Consider the following 19,287-nt stretch of genomic DNA (forward strand, 5'->3'; position numbering starts at 1 on the left):
ACTCAATATATCTCATTCCTGTGTTTTTTCTTTGTGAGGGAGCACAGATCTCATTGCAAATCAAGCTGACAGCTCATCAGCTGGATCAGGGTCAAAGCTCTGCTTAATTTCTGTAGGCTTTTGTGTATTCATTTGTTTCTTCTCTGAGTGGGGTGAGACAGGTGGGTCATGGAGGCTGCTCCCCTTTCCTTCAGACTTGGCTTGTAACGTAGGTAGCTTGTGCAGGGAGTATGGGCCATGTTACAGTGCTACTGTACAAGGTCTCACCACCTGGGTATAGGGCAGGTAAGTACAAAGAAAAGGGAGGGAACATTGTAAAGGAGAAGTGCCTTGAGGTAGCTGCAATCTAGTCCAGGTAAGTCATAGTCTTTAATGGCTTATCTGCTCACTTATTACCTATTCTCAGGTGATTTAAGCTTTACCTTAGGGGAAGAAAAGGTTGGAGGATTAGCTAGCCTGGAGAACCAGGTGAAAAGAGAGACTGCAAAGAGAAGAAACTGACAGGCACCTGTTAAGACTACTCTCCCTGGGCAGAAGTGTTGGAGAGAGGAGAGAAGAGGAGGGAATTTTCAAGGATTTAGAGACTTGGTTGCCTTGGGGAAATGCAGCCTAATGCAGTGGATTTCAAGGGCAACCTGAGCTGGCTTATTTTGTTGTGAGGAAAGAAACCATATGTTGCTGGCCACGTTATGAACACCCCTCGTTCTTCCCATTCAGGGACTGGAGAGACTGATACTGGACCTGCCCTGGCCTGCCAGTACTTCACTGCCAGGTTAGAAGGAGGTGCCTTTTCCTGGCAGCTATTCTCTGCAGCAGCCTTTGTCATGCAGGAGGTCAGGCTAGGTGGTCTGCTGGTCCTTTCTGGCCCAAAAAACTTGAAAACCATTTCCCCTCAGCACAGCTTTCCTTGCAGCAATTCACTTTCAGCTGACTTTGGGCATGACCTTGCTTAGGCATCTTCATAGTAGGGTGAAGGAGGATTGAGTTCAAACAGGTGAGAATCAGGCTTTGTGCCTTCACGATCCTGATGGCTGTTATGTCACGGAGGCTCCCTGTGCTCTGGGTGCTCTGTCTGGGTACCTCTAGCTGGAGCCCAGCAAGGCACGAAGCTGGTGAGGCAGAATAGAGGTGGTTAAAAATCAACAGGGGGTACCAGCCAGAGATAATGTGCCATGCTCTCAGAGAGAAATGACTGTCAGTGCTGTTTTTAAAAGACCTTAATTTCAGATAACAGTGCCTGAATATGAAACTCCCTCTTTTTAGCAGCTGACTGTTCAGGAGTATTTACTCTTGAGTTTTATTTTTCTAAGCTGTGTGTTAAGTCTGTTTACAGGCACAGTTGCACAGTACAGAGAGACCTGTTCTCCTTTGCTTCTTACAACAGCAGGGCAGAATCGCAAGACTTTCCACAAGCTTGGGCTTGATAAGCTGCCAATACTTACAGAAGCGTAGTTCATTCCTGCTTGAAATTGAGCTGGACTGTACACCAGCACCAACACCAGCTTTGCCTGCCTACGCAGCTATTGTGCTGCCAAACTCACTGCCCGCTGCCAGCAGCTGAACTCCCCAGCGCAGACAAGGTCTGAGTGACACGCTGCCGAGCAGCACGATCTGTCTGCACATCAGACCCTGCAGTGCTGGGAACGCTGAGCAGCAGAAGGGGGTTCTCTGGGCTCCTTCTGAGGATTGTGCAAAATGGGACTAAGGAAAACCTGACAGTAGATTGGGTTTAATTGTGTGGAGTTTGTTTCCCAAGGGCAAGTTTTCTAGGGGTGAGCATGTTGAAAGGGTTACAGATCACTGTGCTTGAATGATACTAATTTCCAGGCCAGAGCATGGTCAACTAATTTGATTTGGGCAGAATAATAAAAGCAATACAGTTTCTTCCTTGATCAGCTACATCATGATCTTATTTCTGAATGAACTGGATGACCTATACTGTCTTTCTAGATACTTCTAAAGCCCTTTTCACCACAGACTTGACCTGCTCCAGAGGAATTTTTTCTCATTCCCCTCAATACGACAATAGGAGCTCAGGCCTGCTTGGTGCAGTGTGGACAGGTGAACACATGAATAGCTCTTATACAACATGCGCAAAGGGTTGCATGTGTTTTGTCTCATCTTCTACGTGACGTGTGGTATTGTCCCTATTTTACCTGACCACTAAAGGAATTGGCAAGAAAAAAAGATACTCAGCTGAAGAAGAGCAAGGCAGAAAGATGTAATTCTCTGTATCTTCCACCTTCTTTGTTGTACTTGTTAAACAGTGACCCTTCTCCACACCATCTGGGTTAAATGATTGCATTCAAACAAACAACAACCTGTCTATCCAAAGTTATCCATTCTCAAACATCTTGGCACCTCAAAATCCTGATTGGGAGCAAGAGGACTTCCCAGCTGGTAATTTTTGCAGGTTCAGAAATAAGAAATATTGGCTTGTGAAAGTGTTTAAGCACATCTAGACCCTGATTTGGATTAAGCTGAGGGAGCTTTCCAGAAGTCTGCTATAGTTTATGTTATAAAAGAGTAAATAACATACCATACCAGAAGTATGAAATGGTGAGGTAAATGAACCTCCTGACTTTGTGAGGATCACTTGGGACATTCTAAAGGCTGCCTGTATTTGTTCCCTCTGTTTCATACCTGGGGCTCATTCAGCTTGTGTGCAGAGATGACACCTATCTGCCCTTCCAAATGGGGTTGCACAGCAAGTTCTTTCCAGGGCAGGTTTTGGTTTTCCTTTCTGTCTGGCAGTGGCTTCAATTAAGAGATTCCATGCCAAGTCATCACAGTTGTTCTTTATGCAAAGAAAGAGGCTAATTTTTTCAGCCCTACAAAAGTGTTCTGAAAATCTGGATTTGTGTTATGTACTACTGATTTCCTCTTGTAACCTTTAGCATGCTGCTTATATTGGCTATGCCTGCCCAGTGAGGATATCATTACTTTCTTCCTCTTCTTTATTTAAAATGTATGCTCTTAAGAGATTCGGGTATATGATAACCAACTTTTCCAATCCTGAACTCCTAGAAGCTGAAGGCTCCCAAAACATGAGGTTAGATTAAAAATCATGGCACTTTTTTAATTAAAGCAGGGACTTGCTTTTCTGTGCTGAGAATTTGGAGTATTTAGGGATATGGTCAGGTAATACTGTCAAGATTTTTTTCAAGATCTTGAGGGAAAGATTTATTTCCTCTAGGAGGTAAAATACAAACCAAATCCCCCTCTTAACTTCCATGAAGGAGTGTGTGCTCACCGTCTGAGGGAATAGGGAAGCGAAGTTAGGAAATGTAACTGTCCTCATTGTACTGGGAATTCTAGCAACATTGAATGTCAGGTGACAAGTCCCTTGGGCACTGCTCTAAAATAATGCTGGTTTTATGGTTTCCCTGTTTCTTCAGTTGGGTATATGGTTCCAAATTATGTTAAAAAAAAAGAGAGAGATGAGTGTGAGCCCAGCATGTGAAACCAAACCTATACCTTCTTGTGCTGCTTGTGCCTCTGACTTACTTTGAAATGACATGCTGAGCATAGGTCTCATCCATAAAAACAACCGGGTGGCTTGAAATGCATAAAGGCACCTCAGAGCAAATATGTGCTCATGTGGCAAAAACTGAACAGGCTTCACGGTTTTTCCTTTCCTCTTAGAGTATTCTGTTTGAGCTCAGGCTTCTCTAGGGCCATGGGCAAGTAAGTGCGTGCTCGTACACACCGCTAGCTTAGCAGGGTGCTTTGGTGCTGGCTGGTTTTGCCTGCACTTGTACTGTTGTAGAGCGGCAGCTCCAGGAGGCACGCAGAGCTTGCTGCGGTTTTTCTGCAGTTTTTTTTAAAAGCCTGGCCTCCAGAGAGGCTTTGATCCAGGTGAGCTTTCCTTCCTGCCCCTGCCAGCATAGCTGTTTTCCACACAGTTTGCAGAGAGGGAGCAAGGTGCCTCTCCAGGCCTGCAGGTTGTAAGCTGACCCGGTGGGTGACATCAGAGTCCCAAATGCTGTCAAAACTGTGATCTGACCCCACCTGAAACTGGCTGTTCCTGTTTTCCCTGATAATAAACAGCATGGTAGTTGGTGAATGCGGTCTTGAGGCCGTTTTTACCAGAGGGTGCAGACCTTGCCAGTGAATTTTGGGATCCTATTCTGAGAATGTGAAAGGCTGTCAGCTTATATAAAGCCTTATGCAAGAAATTATTCTAGGGAGAATTCAAAGCTGATTTTTCCTCCCACCTGTGGCTATCCATTACATTTTGCCTACGTGTTCTTTCCATGCCTTTTTTATTCTTTAATGAACTTAATACCTAAGCTACTGAGCACATTAGTAATGCTTGATTGCAGCCCCTAGCCCCTGTGCTTCAGTGCCATAGCTCTGTTGTTACAGAAGCGGGAACGTCCTTGGCCTCTTACTCAGCCGTTCCATGAGCAGGAAACAACACCTCGTTAATATCTTTTACTGACCAGTGATTGCTAGGTGTCGCTTTGTGGAATGAGAGAATGAAAAGGCTCTTTTATGGTATTTGGCCTATCTCCTGGATATTTATAGGTCTACTCTGCCTATAAATAAACTTGTAATGGGAATTGTCTCAGTACAATTTATTGATGGACTTAGTATTGTGCCAGCATGGCCTCTACTCTGAGCCATTGCAGGCTTGATTGAATGAACACGGTCTGGGGGCCTGCTGCACTGCCGCTATGGGATGCCGGGTGCTTTGGGGGCATGGGGAGTGGGCAGCTTGGGGGGAGTGGTGCTTCCACCCCATGAAGCAGGGAAGCCCAGTGGGAGCACGCTGTCAGGGCCTTGGGTGAACCAGCGAGCACCTTATAGCAGATAGAGGAGCACAAGAGACACCCGTTACTGCTGACTTGTGAGCCTGCCTTCAATTCAGTCAGGAGCAGCTTGACATGGATATGAACTAGTAGGACCTGTGCTCTACAAGTTCTCGCCTGTCTCATGTGCCGTACGTTAGATTAAATTGACCATGTACAGTTGTGGAAATTTGACTTTCATGGTATGTTTTTATCTCTGTGGAGAATCTGAGTGGTGCTGTACTGTAACAGTAAAGTATAGAAGTATAGGTAACAGCTTCTGTGTACGGGGATAGCACATAGTCTAATTTGTGTTTACTCTCCCGCATACTTCAAACCTCTGCAGGGTGGATTTCATTGAATAATGAGTTTCTTTCATTGATTCATCTATTTAGAAGGAGCTTCCTTCCGGGGTGATTAGTGACAGGACACCATATGCTGCTTCATCCTGCACTTTACGCTGAGAGAACTGCTGATGTTTCTATACTAATTGTGCACAAATATTGCACCACTGCTAGGGAAAGGCAGCTGCCTCTGCATTCAGTGTGTCCTACTGGTCAGAAATGATTTGCACTTTAATTTTTCAATTTAGCATTAAAGCATTAGTCCAGTTGTATTCTGAAAGAAAGGGACCTTCACCCAAGTTGCTACAATACTGTTTCTGCTTGCTTCTTGGAGATCTCTTATGTGGCTGTTTGCCAGAGCTCTGTGTAATAACTATCTAAGCAAAGGTGGCTAATAGGTAGAGATACAAGTAGAAAAAAATTCACACGCACAAGCATTTCTGCTGGAAATCTAAACCTAAGAATGGTGCTTATCTGGTGTAGAAATGGAAGATTGCAGTATGACTTGCATAATGTATACAGTTGAGGCTGAGAACATTCAACTCAAAATTTCAAGTCTCAGATTCTCAGACAACTGAAAATGATCTATGGATAAGGCATTGCTGACCCACAGTTATTTGATAAATAATATTAATGATAATAATTATGCTTAATACAATAAATTAGAAAAAGTTAGCTTTTTCAGAAATTATTCTCAAATTAGGATGAAAGAAACTTCATCAGATTAAATAATTTTCTACCAGTCACTCAACAGGATCTATGAGGGACTGATTTTAAGTCACTTCAATTTTAAATCAATAAGGTTAAAGTTGTCTTTTAATTCAGTGACTTTACTTTTTTTAACTTATATTTTCCCAAATCAAGAGTTGTGACACTAACTATAAAGTATTTTTATTTGATTGTTGTAATCAAATAAAAATCTTTACACAAAATGTGGGGGTTTTTTAGCTAATAAGGATATTCTGTAGCTGTGTATACTTAAGCAATTATATAAATTTTTTTTTTGCATTCTAATATTCCTATTGTAGTAGATTTAGGAAAAGGTGAATGAAACATTTCATGTTTGTGGCATAATTAACTTTTTACTTACCAATTGTATCAAGTTAATTTTGGAAGGAGACTGGAACACAGATTCATACACTGAAAAGCAACATTCCAAATCGTTTCTAATATGACTTAATAGGTTTTCCATACTGAACAAGTTTTGAAATCTTCAGTAAAAGTTTTACTTTACAGAATTCTGGATAACAGCAGTGAATATGCCAATATAGAAACTCTGTAGGTGCTGACATTTGAATGAATAGAAACTTTCTTAATTCAGGAAATGGTTTGTTGTACTTTATTTATAAAGTGGGATATGACAATTTAGTTAAAGATATTTCACCCCATTCTTTCTAGAAAAAAATTTAACTTGTTTAAATACTTACAAAAGCTTACTGATTCAATGACAGTTTTCAATTGCTTAATTTATAGTATTATAGTTAATGATTAACATTTGTTGTTTTGAGTTCATTTGAGATATAAAATAGGTTCATTTTTTAAAGTATAATAATATAATCAGAGAAAGATTTGACTAAATGAAAATCTCTATTCTAATACTTTGAATAATTGATTTTTCTCTACCTTGTTTACTTGTAACAAATTGAAGTTTCAAAAAAGATAAAGCTACCTTATTAAATATAAAGATTGCTGAAATCAAAGAAAATAACAAGTAGTCAGCAGTGATTACAGCAAATTGCTGTGGGTGGTTTGGAGTAAGAGCTCAGGTTTCTAATAGCAATAGAAATCTAGTTTTCCCTCATGTTGAAACTAATTTCAGAGGTTTATTTATTGCCTGCCTGTACTTTAAATTACCAGAATGTATTTAAACTCTGTGCAGGAGATGGGTGTTTAACTGGTGTTGGATGTGCGCCTGTTCTGGATGGGAACTTCACGTGGCAGCAGGTTCTTTCCCTCCTCACATGGCCTAGAGAGTATTTGCAGCATGGGACAGTACCAATGGGATGCGCGTTGCTGGTGACAATTCCACTTCTGCTTACTTTCTTGCAAATAGTGGTCCTGTGAAGTTCAAAGTTATGCTTTGTGTACGTCGAGTCAGTTAGATATGTAAATATCTTAAAAACTGGAGAGCTGTAACTCATAACTCTGATTTAAAAAAAATGTATTTAATAGGTAAGTCAATATTGTCCATTTTTGGCACTGGGAGGTTGAATTGGCAGGCAGAAGTCTTGGGATATTGTTTTGTTTGTTTCATTTTATTCTTTCCAGTGCTGTTTCTAATGTTGTCACTCTTCACAGCTTTGATCAAAGAAAGCTTTGAAACCTTTCTTCTTCAGCTCTTAGGAAACTAGAACTTTACATCAACTAACTTCATAAATATAGAGCCCAGCTCCCTCCTGTTTAAAGAAAGTCAGCCCTTCTCAGTGTGGAAACATGTACCTCTTCAGTGAGGAATCCAAACCAGAGAATTAGGAGGTTTGTTCATCCAAAAGAATTTTGCAAAGTAACCATTGAATAAGCCCATCTCAGGCTGACTGAAGCGCAGAAAGTAAGCAAACAGATTCATTAATGGATCCATTTTACTGCCTTAGCTCTAGTAATTTATCCTCAGTCAGGCTCTGCTATTTTACCAGTTGCCTTCATTTTATCACTTGCAACCAAAATAACGTGCATCTAACACCTATGACAGTGATACGGCCTAAACCTGTTTGTCCGTCTTTATGGTCTGTTACAAGATGATAACATTTGTACTTTCTTTGCTTTCTTCTTTCCTTCTCCAAATTATGGTCAATTGGTCTCAATCTCTACTGTTTTCTTCTACTGTTGATGCTTAAGGCTAGAATGATATGACAAACTGGACAAAAACACAGAAAGTTTCTACAGGATAAAAAGAAAACTTGAATATAAGTGTGGAGTATTTGCTTGTACATCTTTTGCCTTTATTATTCTAATTGTGAACTATTTTAATGGAATTATCATTGCATAGTATACTCTGATCATTGACATACTATAGGAATTCACTGTTTTATTTTAATCTGGGACTCAGCAAGATCATTGGGTCAGGATGCTGTCAGATTAAGTAAATTTCCTTTAAAGTAAAAGATTGAATACCTGCAGAAGTATTCAAGCTAGGTCATGTATTACATTCCTTCTTTTCCATGTTGTTTCTAATGTTGTGAAGAATTTATATCTGAAGATTGTTTACACTTTTTTGTCTAGCAATTAATCACCTCATGGACAAGGAGTTACAAGGCATTTTTGTAAGTCTTTCTAAATGTTTGATTTGTTGGCTGCTATCCAAGGTAGAGTCAACCGATCACTCCTGATTTCAAAGGAGATGGCATTGGCTGGGTAAGCTTGAAGATGGGTTGCTTCTTATATACAACTTACATCAACGTAGGTGATCCTTTAACTGCACTGCACATCTTATGTCTCTCTGTGGTTTCATCAATTATTCAGACCTATTGGCCTCGTGTAAGTGTAACAATCACTTCAGCTGATAGATTTAGGAAGGATATTTTTGGCCCAAGGAAGAATTTTCTTTGTCATCACAATAAGATCCAGGAACTCCAGTCTTGCACCAAGAACCATTGTGGTAGATAGTAAACCAATATGTAACAGAAGAACACTCTGTGAAGGACAAGCCTGGAACCTAAGTAAATAAGCTGAAAGGTCTATACCAAACAGGCACCCAAAACCATGTTTGAAGGAAGAGCCCTCAGTATGACAGTGAAGTTGTCACTATGCCAAATGATTTCATGATATGCTGTAGGTCTACCTAACCACATAAACATTTATTTATATATGTTACAGACATTATATATGTTTCATATCAGATTTTTAGATAAGGATGATAGTCCTCTGTATGTGTGTTTAGATATACAATATTAGTAGCTCATTGTAATAGCACCAACTACATTGTTTACAGGCTGCAAGGTCTCCTATCCCATTTCTCCTTCACTTTGCCTGTCAGATACACAGGCAGGTGGTGAAATGTTTTCTTTTCAGGGAATTTCTGTTACAGAAGCTTCTGTGGTCAATGATGACCTAAACAAGAGTTCATTGGACTTCCCCTGTGTTTCCTTCTGTGTGCCTTTACTGCTTGCACACATAGAGAAGGGAATAGGGAAAAAGGAAAGTAAGTCTGAATCTAGTAATACAGAGCTGAAATTGAGAAGAACTCAAAGACGTTCTTCTTGGAGAAGGCAAAGCTCAGCTAAACAATCTGTTTTGCACAACAAAAGAACTGGGGGTTCTCAGTTATATTCATAAAACTTCTCTTCCAGCTGACATTGAATTAAAGATTAAATTAGTACATTCATCTACGTGACAGCTAAAAGAGAGTACGTGCTCATGTTGATAAAGATGGGAAATGTTAAGCTAAAAAGGGGAAGTGTTGTTATTAAGAATTAAATCCAATAAGATGAAAAATTAGAATAAGTACCAAGAGTGTGATTAATAATCAAAAGTCTAAAAATGCATAGTAGTATAGAGTGCAAAGGAAATGACATCCTTTTTTTACAGCTGAAATACCAACAGACACAACCCACTGAAAGGCTACCTACTGAATGTCTTGCAGGGCCGGGGATGTCTTGTGGGTTAACCCCAGCAGGCAGCTCAGCCCCACCCAGCTGCTCGCTACCCTCCCAGTGGGATGGGGGAGAGAACTGGAAGGGCAAAATTGAGTAAACTTGTGGGTTGATATAAAGACAGTGTAATGGGTAAAACAAAAGCTCCACGTGCAAGCAAAGCGAAATAAGGAATTCATTCACTACTTCCCGTTGGCAGGCAGGTGCCATTGCTTTTCATCTTTGGGGAAGCAGGACTTCATCATGCACAACATTTCCTTGGGAAGACAAATTCTATAACGCTGAACATTGCCCCTTCTTCCCTCAGCTTTTATTGCTAAGCATGATGTCATATGGTTTGGGATACCCCTTTGGTCAGCTGGGGTCAGCTGTCCCAGCTGTGTCCCCTCCCAGCTTCTTATGCACCCCCAGCCTGCTTGCTGGCAGGGCAGGGTGAGAACAAAGAAAGCCCTTGATGCTGTGTAAGCACTGCTCAGCAACAGCTAAAACATCCCTATGTTAATCAACACTGGTTTGGTCACAAATCCCAAACATATCACCATACAAGCTATTACACAGAAAATCAACAGCTAAAACCAGTACGGGATAAAATATCCTTTGCCTTTTGAAAGTACAGAGGACTGAGAATTATGGCCTGTAGTGTTAGGAGTGGCTGGAATTGTTACACAAGACTAAAAAAATTTTTGATACGAGTCTATGAACAAGGGAAATCCTGGGGACCTGGCTCCATTTGCTTAATTTTTTCTCTTTTTTTGTTTCTCTACATAATCGTGTGCTTTGTTTGTTTGGCTTTTTTTTTTTTGCTTGTTTTGTTAATGTTAGTCTACGGTATAATGAGTCTATATTGCATATTTCATTAGGCTTATTTCCAGCTGGGCTGTTACTGGCCATGTTGTATAGCTGTGAATAATTAGTATCTGAAGTCTCCATCAGCTCGTGTGAGAAGCATGAGAAAAGGATTTGAAGAAGCAGGTGTACGAGCGGGATATCACCTGTAATGTTTTAGTCGTCGGATTTGTGCTCATGACCCCTTGGTATCAGAGAGGGCAGAGGTTTTGAAGGAAGTGGTAATATTTTTCATTAGACCAGTTGAAATATTCAGAATATGGAATGAATATCAGGGTCATGAGAGGCTTAACTGAAGGAGGAGTGGAGTTAACCTACCTTCAGCCTCTCAGTGACAGCAATGAAAAACACAAAAATATTCAAATTAGAGGTGGTCCTGTATGGAGCCCCTTCCTTTCCACATGCTTTCTAATTTTGTTGCAAGGAGTTTATATTTGGAAATAGTTTCTCCTTTTCTATCTCTCTATAGCTACTTCATGAACATGCAGTCATAAGGCATTTTTGTAAGGCCTTCTGAAGGTTCAAAGCTGCCTTTGCATGAGTCCAAGGGAGTATGGTTTGCACACCAAGAGGCAAAAGACAGTGTAAACTGATGGATAGGATAAACATCCTGAATTTTAAAATCCTGCTGATTGTTGCCTTTCTGAAAGGACTCATCTACTCCAACACCTCAGTGTGTCAGTTACAGCATTGTCAGCTCCCAGGACCAAAACTTGAAGTGATAGGGTATGAGTTAATTGCTGGCAAGAGGGCTGGTAAATGTCCGTAGCCTGTGAGTCAGACTAAACAGTATTTAATTTAACATTATTTACTAGATGTATTGAGGGGAAAGACAGTTTTGGTTTCTTCATTTTAAACTCAGTGACTATATCTATGCTAATAAATGAAACAGTGCCAGAGATTGTTTCCAGATGCTAAGTATGATTTTGTTTATAATGCTCAGCTATTGTCACTGACCTGTTTTGGCCCCAGCCAAATAACACTCTCCCAGACAATTCACATGCAACGCTTGAAAGTTAGCAAGGACCAAAATGTTTTGGGCTATAAGGGAGTTGGGCTATAAGAGTAGGTGAAAAAGGGCCAGTCTGTACCAGAGAACATTCACCTTCCTGGTATAGACATTAGGTATCAGTGAGTAACATACTTTTGTCAGCAGTCCACAGTAAAACGGTTGCGCAGCTGTCACATGTCATAAATTAACCAGGGCTGTATCTAGTATGGACTTGGAAAAGGGTATTTTTGGTCATCATATTTGGTTCTGACAAGAACATTTCGGGGATCCCAATGTTACTTTCTTTTTAGAACAGGTCATCTTCTCCATCATGTAGTTTGTGTATCATCATCCTCTGTATGAAGATGAAATAATTATGTTAGTGGTGTTTTGATTTGGCTTCCTATTACATAATAGTTCCTCACCTGGAAGCTGCTCCGGCTTGTTGCCTTGTTTCGTACTGGAGAATGCTGGAGGTAAATGAGAATGGTAGTGGAGAAATGGGACTCTCTGCAAAATTTCGAAAGGAACCTAACCCTTACACCTCTGAAATGCCACCGTAACTCCTGAAAAGAGTTTTACACCGGCTGCTTCCACTCCTGTAGTCAGCAGCTGAGCGTGGGGCCATCTCCGTGAACTACATCTCCCATGATGCAGCCGTGGCCGTGGCCGTCCCCTCCCTGCTGGCGTGGGGCGTCTGGGGCCTCCAGGCAGCCACCTGCCTGTGCTGATTCGCGTGGGATGACACCCGCTGGGAAACCTGTTTTCAAGCAGTCAGTCATTTTTTTCTGCATAGTATTTTGGTCAAAATCCTGTCTTTCCAATCTTCCCAGGCCTTTGTGGTTTCTAAAGAGAAGCCAGCCAGCCCAAGTTAATGGCTTTAACTCTTCATTTGGCTCTGAAAATGCTCTGCAGCACAGGAGAAATTCTGCTACCCGCAGCTGATTAGGTAGGGGAACCGAGGCATGTTGTCTAATCCGCGGTGAATAGCAGAGCTTGGGAACAGAGTCCAGGTCGTGTGCCCCCCTGCCAAGTATGCTAGAATAGGTGACTTAGAGGTGAAAGGCTGCGGCTGTGAGAAGGCCAGTCCTCCTTGTTTAGCAGTGATTAACATTCCTGAAAAGCCTGCCCAGGCTTATGGCAAGTAGTCATGATTTACTGCATGTGAGGGTCTTTATATAAGGCTTTACATGCCAGCTGTAGCAAGCTCAGATGCCTCCAACCCTGAATTTTAATTTGTATTATTTTAAAGTCTCTCCTTGATTTAAATAAGGAATATTCCTAAATGTTTTTTACAGGAATAACATGGGGATATGTAATTTCTTCTGGAGGAGGTGAACTACTGTAAAACCTCACTAGGGCATTGAACAGATTTGTTTAAAAAGAGAAAATCGAACCAGAACTGAACTTTCTAATTCAATTCCTTCCTGCACTGGCACAATAGAGAGTGGCTGCTACTGCGTCACCCAAGTTTCCCTGCCTGCAGTGGTTTTGCTTTCCTGCCTCCAGTAACGAGGTACCTCCCCTTCTAACGCAGCAAAGCTAAATTTAGCCCCTGCAGAGTGCACATTTCCTATATTTAGTGTTGTGAAAGTCGAACTTCAGCAAGGAACTGGCTAAACTATGAGGTGTTCTGCAGTCCAGGAGACAGAAATAGAAACATAGCAAAGTGCCTCCTTGGGTTTTCCCCCTCTGGCCAGGCAGCAATGACAATGGAGGGGCCTGGGCAGGGCCGGGCTTTTTTTAAAAATATGTATTACGGCAGTTATCATGGGATTCCTGAACGTGACCCGACAGAGAGCTGCAGAGCCTGGTGCCGCTGGGAGGACGCTGAGCATAGCTGCTGGCTTTGTGACGGAGGGAGGCTGCTAGCAGCTCACCCAGCCCTGGCAGCCCGGTGGGGACACAGCGGCGGTGGCTCTGGCAGGCTGATGCAGCATCCCCAGGTGCCAGGCACACTGCAGGGGTGATTGAGGTTGCGTTTCACTCCTCTGCCCTACAGCCGTGTATCTGCTTATATATGATATATGCAGAAATACGCATGTGCTTGTATATACTGAAAGGGCCCAGTTCTCATTTACCCAAAGCTTGCCTAGTATCAGCTTGGCAAGATTTGTAAGGCAATATAATACTGTTTGTTAAGCCAGGTGATGTATTTGGGAGAGAAATGTGAAATTTGGGGGCACTCTCCTTTGGGTCTTGCATCAGAGCAGGTGATGCAGGCCACAGATATGGCAGTGGGGGTGGAAATGAGTTGTGGCCTTTACTCATGTGGCACCCGACTAGATTGATGAGTGGGGTGGTCATGGCGGCACCCCCATGGCAGTGCTCACTCCCTCTGCGCGGCTCTGCACCGGTCCCTGGGCCCCTGAGCATGTTGGGCACCGCTAGAGGGATCACAGACTGGGACTTAGCATGTCTAAAAGCAAACTGTAATTAAAATTGTAAGATGCGCCGGCACGGAGCCCCTTTTGTGCTATGGGGGGGAGGTTAACCGAGTTAATATAAATGGGTATTCAATGATCACTTCAGACTGCCTCTTGGGTACTGCAAGCCATGCAGTTTAATTCCTGTGTGAATCAGAAAGCATCTTTTGGACAAACATCAGATTGATTTGGCCAAGGAAATCACTGTTGTTTGTTTAATTCAAGTCTGCAGAGTCTGCACCTTAAACAAGATTGGTTTAAAATTTGATCAAAAAGCCTTGTGCATTATAGAGACAATCCTCTGTCAGGGTATTCTAAGAGGCCTGTGGGACCCTGTTTTCAGAAGAAATGTAAATGCTCTAGAAAGAGAAGTATATACGGCTAGAAGATTCCCAAAATGATCCCCTGCTATCATAGTCTTCAGGCCATACAATGATAAAACTTCCCTAAACTGATTTTGTTATTTCCTAAAAATAGCCCTGTTTTTTTGTCCCCTGTACCACTTCTGGGAGTCTCTTCCAGAACACCACAGGTAGAGCCAGTTTCTAATTTCCAGCTTAATTTTATTGTGGCTCATTTATTCCCATTTGTTCTTGTGACATTTGTTCTTCATTAGCTCTCCTTCCTCCCCGATGTATCACCCCTATAAATATACCTGGGATAATCATATTTTGTGCCAGCCTTCGCTTGGTTGGGCTAAACAAGCAGAGCTCTTCAAATTGCAGTTCTAAAATAGGCTATCTAGCGTCAGGACTGTTGCCACAAGGCATAAATTCTTTCTTTTTTTCCTTCTTTTACCCCTTTGTCCATTAGAGAACATTACACAAGTGGGGTTACTATGTCACGGGGAGAATTCATCTTATTATGAAGTGTGGCATCAGAGTAGTTTTCTGAGACAGAGCATTGCACTGAGAGAACCATTTTATGATGCAAATTGCCAGGTACTGGTCTAGATGGGCCATTTGCCTTTAACACCTTGATTTCTAATTTTTTTATGCAGAATAGCTTAGTTGCTATAGAGAAAATCATACTGTTACAAGCCAAGGAGCATGACCTCAGAAAAGCATTGAAAACAAAGCAGCAAGAGCAGAGAAGAAAGGAGCAAAGCCTTCAAAACACCTCAAATTTTCCTAAATTTTCTGTGAGATGCAGGAGCATATTAAAAGCATTCAGGACAGCATTCGTGTATTAGTTGCTTCTCACATACAGGCTGGTCCTTGGAAAGGGGAAAATATTTCTAGCCTTGTGACAATATCCCAGACTGGAATGAACCCTCTGTTCCTTTTGCTTCTGTCTCCTGGCTGAGTTTCCATGCATGTAATGAGTTGCCATTGATGGCTTTTGACCACTCCTTTCAGTTGGGCGCCAGCAGCATGAAGCTGGCAGGCAGCAAAAACAGAATCTGTGGAGGAATGAGAAGAGGGAACCATCTCTGAAGAGCAAGGCTGAGTCCATGCAGCGCTGAGTCCATGCAGCAAAGCAGAGCTTGTGGTTGAGAACAAATGGGTAGTCACTAACCCCTGCTGTCTATGGAATCATGAAACGCAAACCATCCTGGGGTGGGAGGTGTTTCCTGCACACTGCGACTGTGAATGACAGGTGCAAAGACAATCCTGTGCTACTCAGGTTCCAGTTTAACTTGTCTGGTACCCATAAAGCACACTCTGACTCGAGCATTCATTCATTTACACAAGCATTAAGTGTATCTGCAAAAGTATATCTATCTTGACATCCTTTGGCCCCATGTTCAAGGCAATGGTTTGATGAAAAAGGGGAGTAAAAGGGCATTATTTTAGCTGGAGGCCAAAAGCTGCTAGAAAGGAATGGAAAGGGAAGGGGATTCCATGCTGAAGGCAATTAGAGAAGATGAAGTACTTAAATGAAGTGAATGCTTCACTGCGCTTAGAGTTAATGCTGAATTTCACCAATCAGGGAAAAAAAGCTGAAATGTTGCTGCTCAGATTTGTGTTAATAATTTTTTTATGTGCTACTAAATGACCCAACTCACTTTGTTGTGGGAACAGAATAGTAATGATCTAACCAGTGTCCTGAAGACGCCAGGAAAAGACTCAGTACAAAGAAAGCCAGCTCTGTGCTATGTGACAAGACAGCATGTGAATGATTTAATATAATCTCACCGGTAGATCCAAGTGCCAAAGGAAGTGGAGGCCTTGTTGGGCAAACAGTGCCCAAGAGCTAGATTCACAGCTCCAGTAACTCGTAGTCTGAACAAATATTAACGGAGAAACAAGGGAGGATGTGGCATTGAACTAAATGGGAGGTGAGAAGCGATAGCAGTGTGGTATGATGTGGGAGCATGTGCCGCTCCAGCAAGAATTAATGGCTCACAAGCAGCCTTACCCCTCCTCCCAATCAGTCTGCACTTAAAGAAAGGTGATGGAAATTAAGTGCAATACAGCTGCTTCTGTAGCAGAGGGATTGCAGGCAGCTTCCTATGGCCTGGCTGTGTGGCAATTGCCAAGGTGATGTCTAAGCTCAGCTCCCAGAGCCCGTACAGCCGTGTCAGCTCATGGCACAGCCTGGGGTGGAGCTGCTCTGCCCAGCGCTGGGGCACCTTCAGAGCGATGCCGTCTGCATGGGGCCAGGTGGGAGCTCCCTGTGGTGCTCAGGGAGATCTGGCTGGGGTGCACCCATCTAGACAGTAACACAGCTCAGCCTTCACCCGGGCCTCAAGCCTCTGCTGTTTCTCTGTATCATGTGGCTCCAAAGCCATGGTGAAAACCAGCTCTGCTCAGGTCTGTTGCCAAATTCCCAGTGACTCTAATGAGGCCAAGATTTCAGCCTGGCAAACTATTAAGTAGTGCCATCCTCACAGCCATAGCCCGATCGGCCAAGAGATGGAAAACCCTTTGTGATTTTCCCCTTCATGTTCCTAGTTCACCTGCTAACTAGCTACTGAGTACCAGTTGCCCTTTTTCTGTCTCTCAGGTACTTACTTCTGTTGCCAAAATGTCTCCCTCCCTGGCAGGCAACATGAGGGAGGATGGCACCGCTCTCTCCTTCCCCAGATGGTCACTGCTGTCTCCTCCTCAGCCACCAACTGCTGAATGTGAAAAGATTCATGACATGAGTGTTGACATAGTGAGAGGCTGAGAAATTCCCTGGCTTGTAGTACTGTCCTCAGCCCGACCTTCCTCTTCATCTATATTTTCGTTTGCCGCTCAGGGTGGAGGAGTGCGGCCGTGAGTCATCCTGGGGGCTGATGACTCATATTTTCAGTCAGAGCCGTCAGCATGCTGAGGGTTTCTTGAGGCTCTGCCCAAGCTTTCGTGCCCGGAAGCTCAGCAGAGGGAGGGGACTCTCTTCATCGGGGGTATGCGCACGGGTTTTCCTCACTGTGATTTCCAGCCCCCAGTTGTCTTTTCTCTCTATTGCATTGTTTCCTCCCTTGCAATTTGCTTTTCCCTCCCCCATGATCCACCTCTGTGCTTTCTGGTTCCAGACTGAATCCACCTGTTTTCCATATATGCTAACATTTTCCTCTAACACCCTGTATTCTTCTGCTGCTCAGAGAGAGCCCACTAGTATTTACTGTCTATATAAGATGCCATCCATCATGGCTTGAACAGCCTGTGTCGATGTGCTTTAGGTTGTGCTAAGAAATACCACATTCTTTTGAGTGCTCAGTTGCTAAAGTGTACATGCTGCTGTGTGTCATCCCTCACAGCTGGTATCACCATGGGTTAAACGGGCTACTTTCCAATGGTGCATCTGTCGTTCTTAAAATACCCATCCAGTTCCCAATTGAGGTTTGCATATCATCCATGGTGACTGGCTGAAGCAGCTGCTAGGCCCAGGCATTACTTGTCATCTCCTCTTGTTTGAGGTTCACCTTCACATCAGACTACAGCGTCAAGAAGCAGCACACGTGGGAACTCAGGAAGCAGTGGCAGCTAGGAGTTTGTCCACACCTGAGGGGGGTCTGCTCCAAAAGGAGGTGATGAGAGACAATCTTGAGATGGTTGGTGAGAAGCTGCAGGAAGAATTCTGCTTGACGTGTAAGCCAGTGGTGATACTGGAAGGGGATCTGAATGAGAAGGGCATAGGAGAAGTGCAATATGCTGGGGAAACTGGAGAAGAGGACAGCATTGGAGGGTAGCAAAAAAGTAATTGAAGTAACCCTTCCCAGCTCCTATGAACTGAGGAATATTCTGACATGCAGAAGCACCAAAACATAAACACACAAAAAAGGAACTTATTTTTATCGTACAGTGCATGACTGGTATGTTGGCAATGTTTCGTTGTCCCTCTGCATGGCTTTTAATTGAGGTTACCTAGAAACAGTAAGGGACAAAAGTGTTTCACCATGAATGAGTTCTAACCATGGGAGGGTTCGTAGGAAAACCAAAAAGTATCATGGAGAAGAATGGAAAGCCAAATTATGTTTTCCTCAGTCTTTTCAGTTTCTCCTTTATTTGTAGACTTTTTAAGTAAAAAACATAGAAGGAAGTGATGCAAACAAGTTATGGTTTAGTTCCATCATATTTTTGTCTCTGATTTCTTTTCCCAAATTGAAAAGAAAGAGAGAGGGAAGTGAAAAATAATTCAATTTGGGGCTCTTAATTGAAACAAAAGTTAAATTTTTAATATCACTACAAATTTTCTTCATAATTTTCATTTTTTAAGAAAGCCAAAGTTTTTGTGTTTGTTGGAGAAGCAAACCAAACCAATATGAATTGTAACTTTAAACCACTCTGTGCTTGACAGAATGAACAAATGGTTCCTGCTCTCTGCATATGTCTTTGCTTCAGTAGATTTAAAGATGCAGTATACATGAAGACATGATAACTATACCATTTACCAAACTGCAGTGCATCTCATGTCTTGTGTGATAGGTTAAAAAATCTGTACTTCATCTGAGCCAGTTCATGCATGGATAATTAATAAATGAGTTGCTAACAGGCTATCAAGGATGTGAAGCCATTCTGCACCCTTTGTCTAATTATGAACTCTAAAAAAGAGTATCAGGCTAGGAAGCGTATATACATAGAAGTTCTCAGATCAAAGTGTCCCCAGAAAAAAAGATTTGCTGGAATAAAGTAGCTTCCAAAAAACTCTGGATAGTTGCAGTGTTAGTGGAGCCAAGCGCCCTGGAAGCTGCCAGCCGTGTTGTGTGTCTTTTGGCACCTCTGCAACATACGTAAATAGCTGGAGACCTTTCTGCAGCCAGGAACAAGTGAGATGAGAAAAGGCTCTGTTTCTAAATTTGAAAAGAAAGCTGTAAACAACAAGCATGCTGATTGTAAGTATGCCAGGGGACTTCAGGAGTCTGCCCTT

The 19,287-nt window shown here is 42.5% G+C and overlaps 1 long non-coding RNA gene across 1 annotated transcript in view; it reads left to right on the plus strand.

Moving 5' to 3' along the window:
• Nucleotides 1-17,867: 17,867 nt before the first annotated feature.
• Nucleotides 17,868-19,287, plus strand: part of LOC142033828 (uncharacterized) — a 69,729-nt gene continuing 68,309 nt past the window's right edge. The window contains exon 1 of the long non-coding RNA XR_012651348.1: nucleotides 17,868-17,947. This is a non-coding gene — a long non-coding RNA (uncharacterized LOC142033828). The remainder of the gene's footprint in view (nucleotides 17,948-19,287) is intronic.

This window comes from Buteo buteo, chromosome 8 (genome assembly GCF_964188355.1).
Source record: "Buteo buteo chromosome 8, bButBut1.hap1.1, whole genome shotgun sequence".
NCBI lineage: Eukaryota > Metazoa > Chordata > Aves > Accipitriformes > Accipitridae > Buteo > Buteo buteo.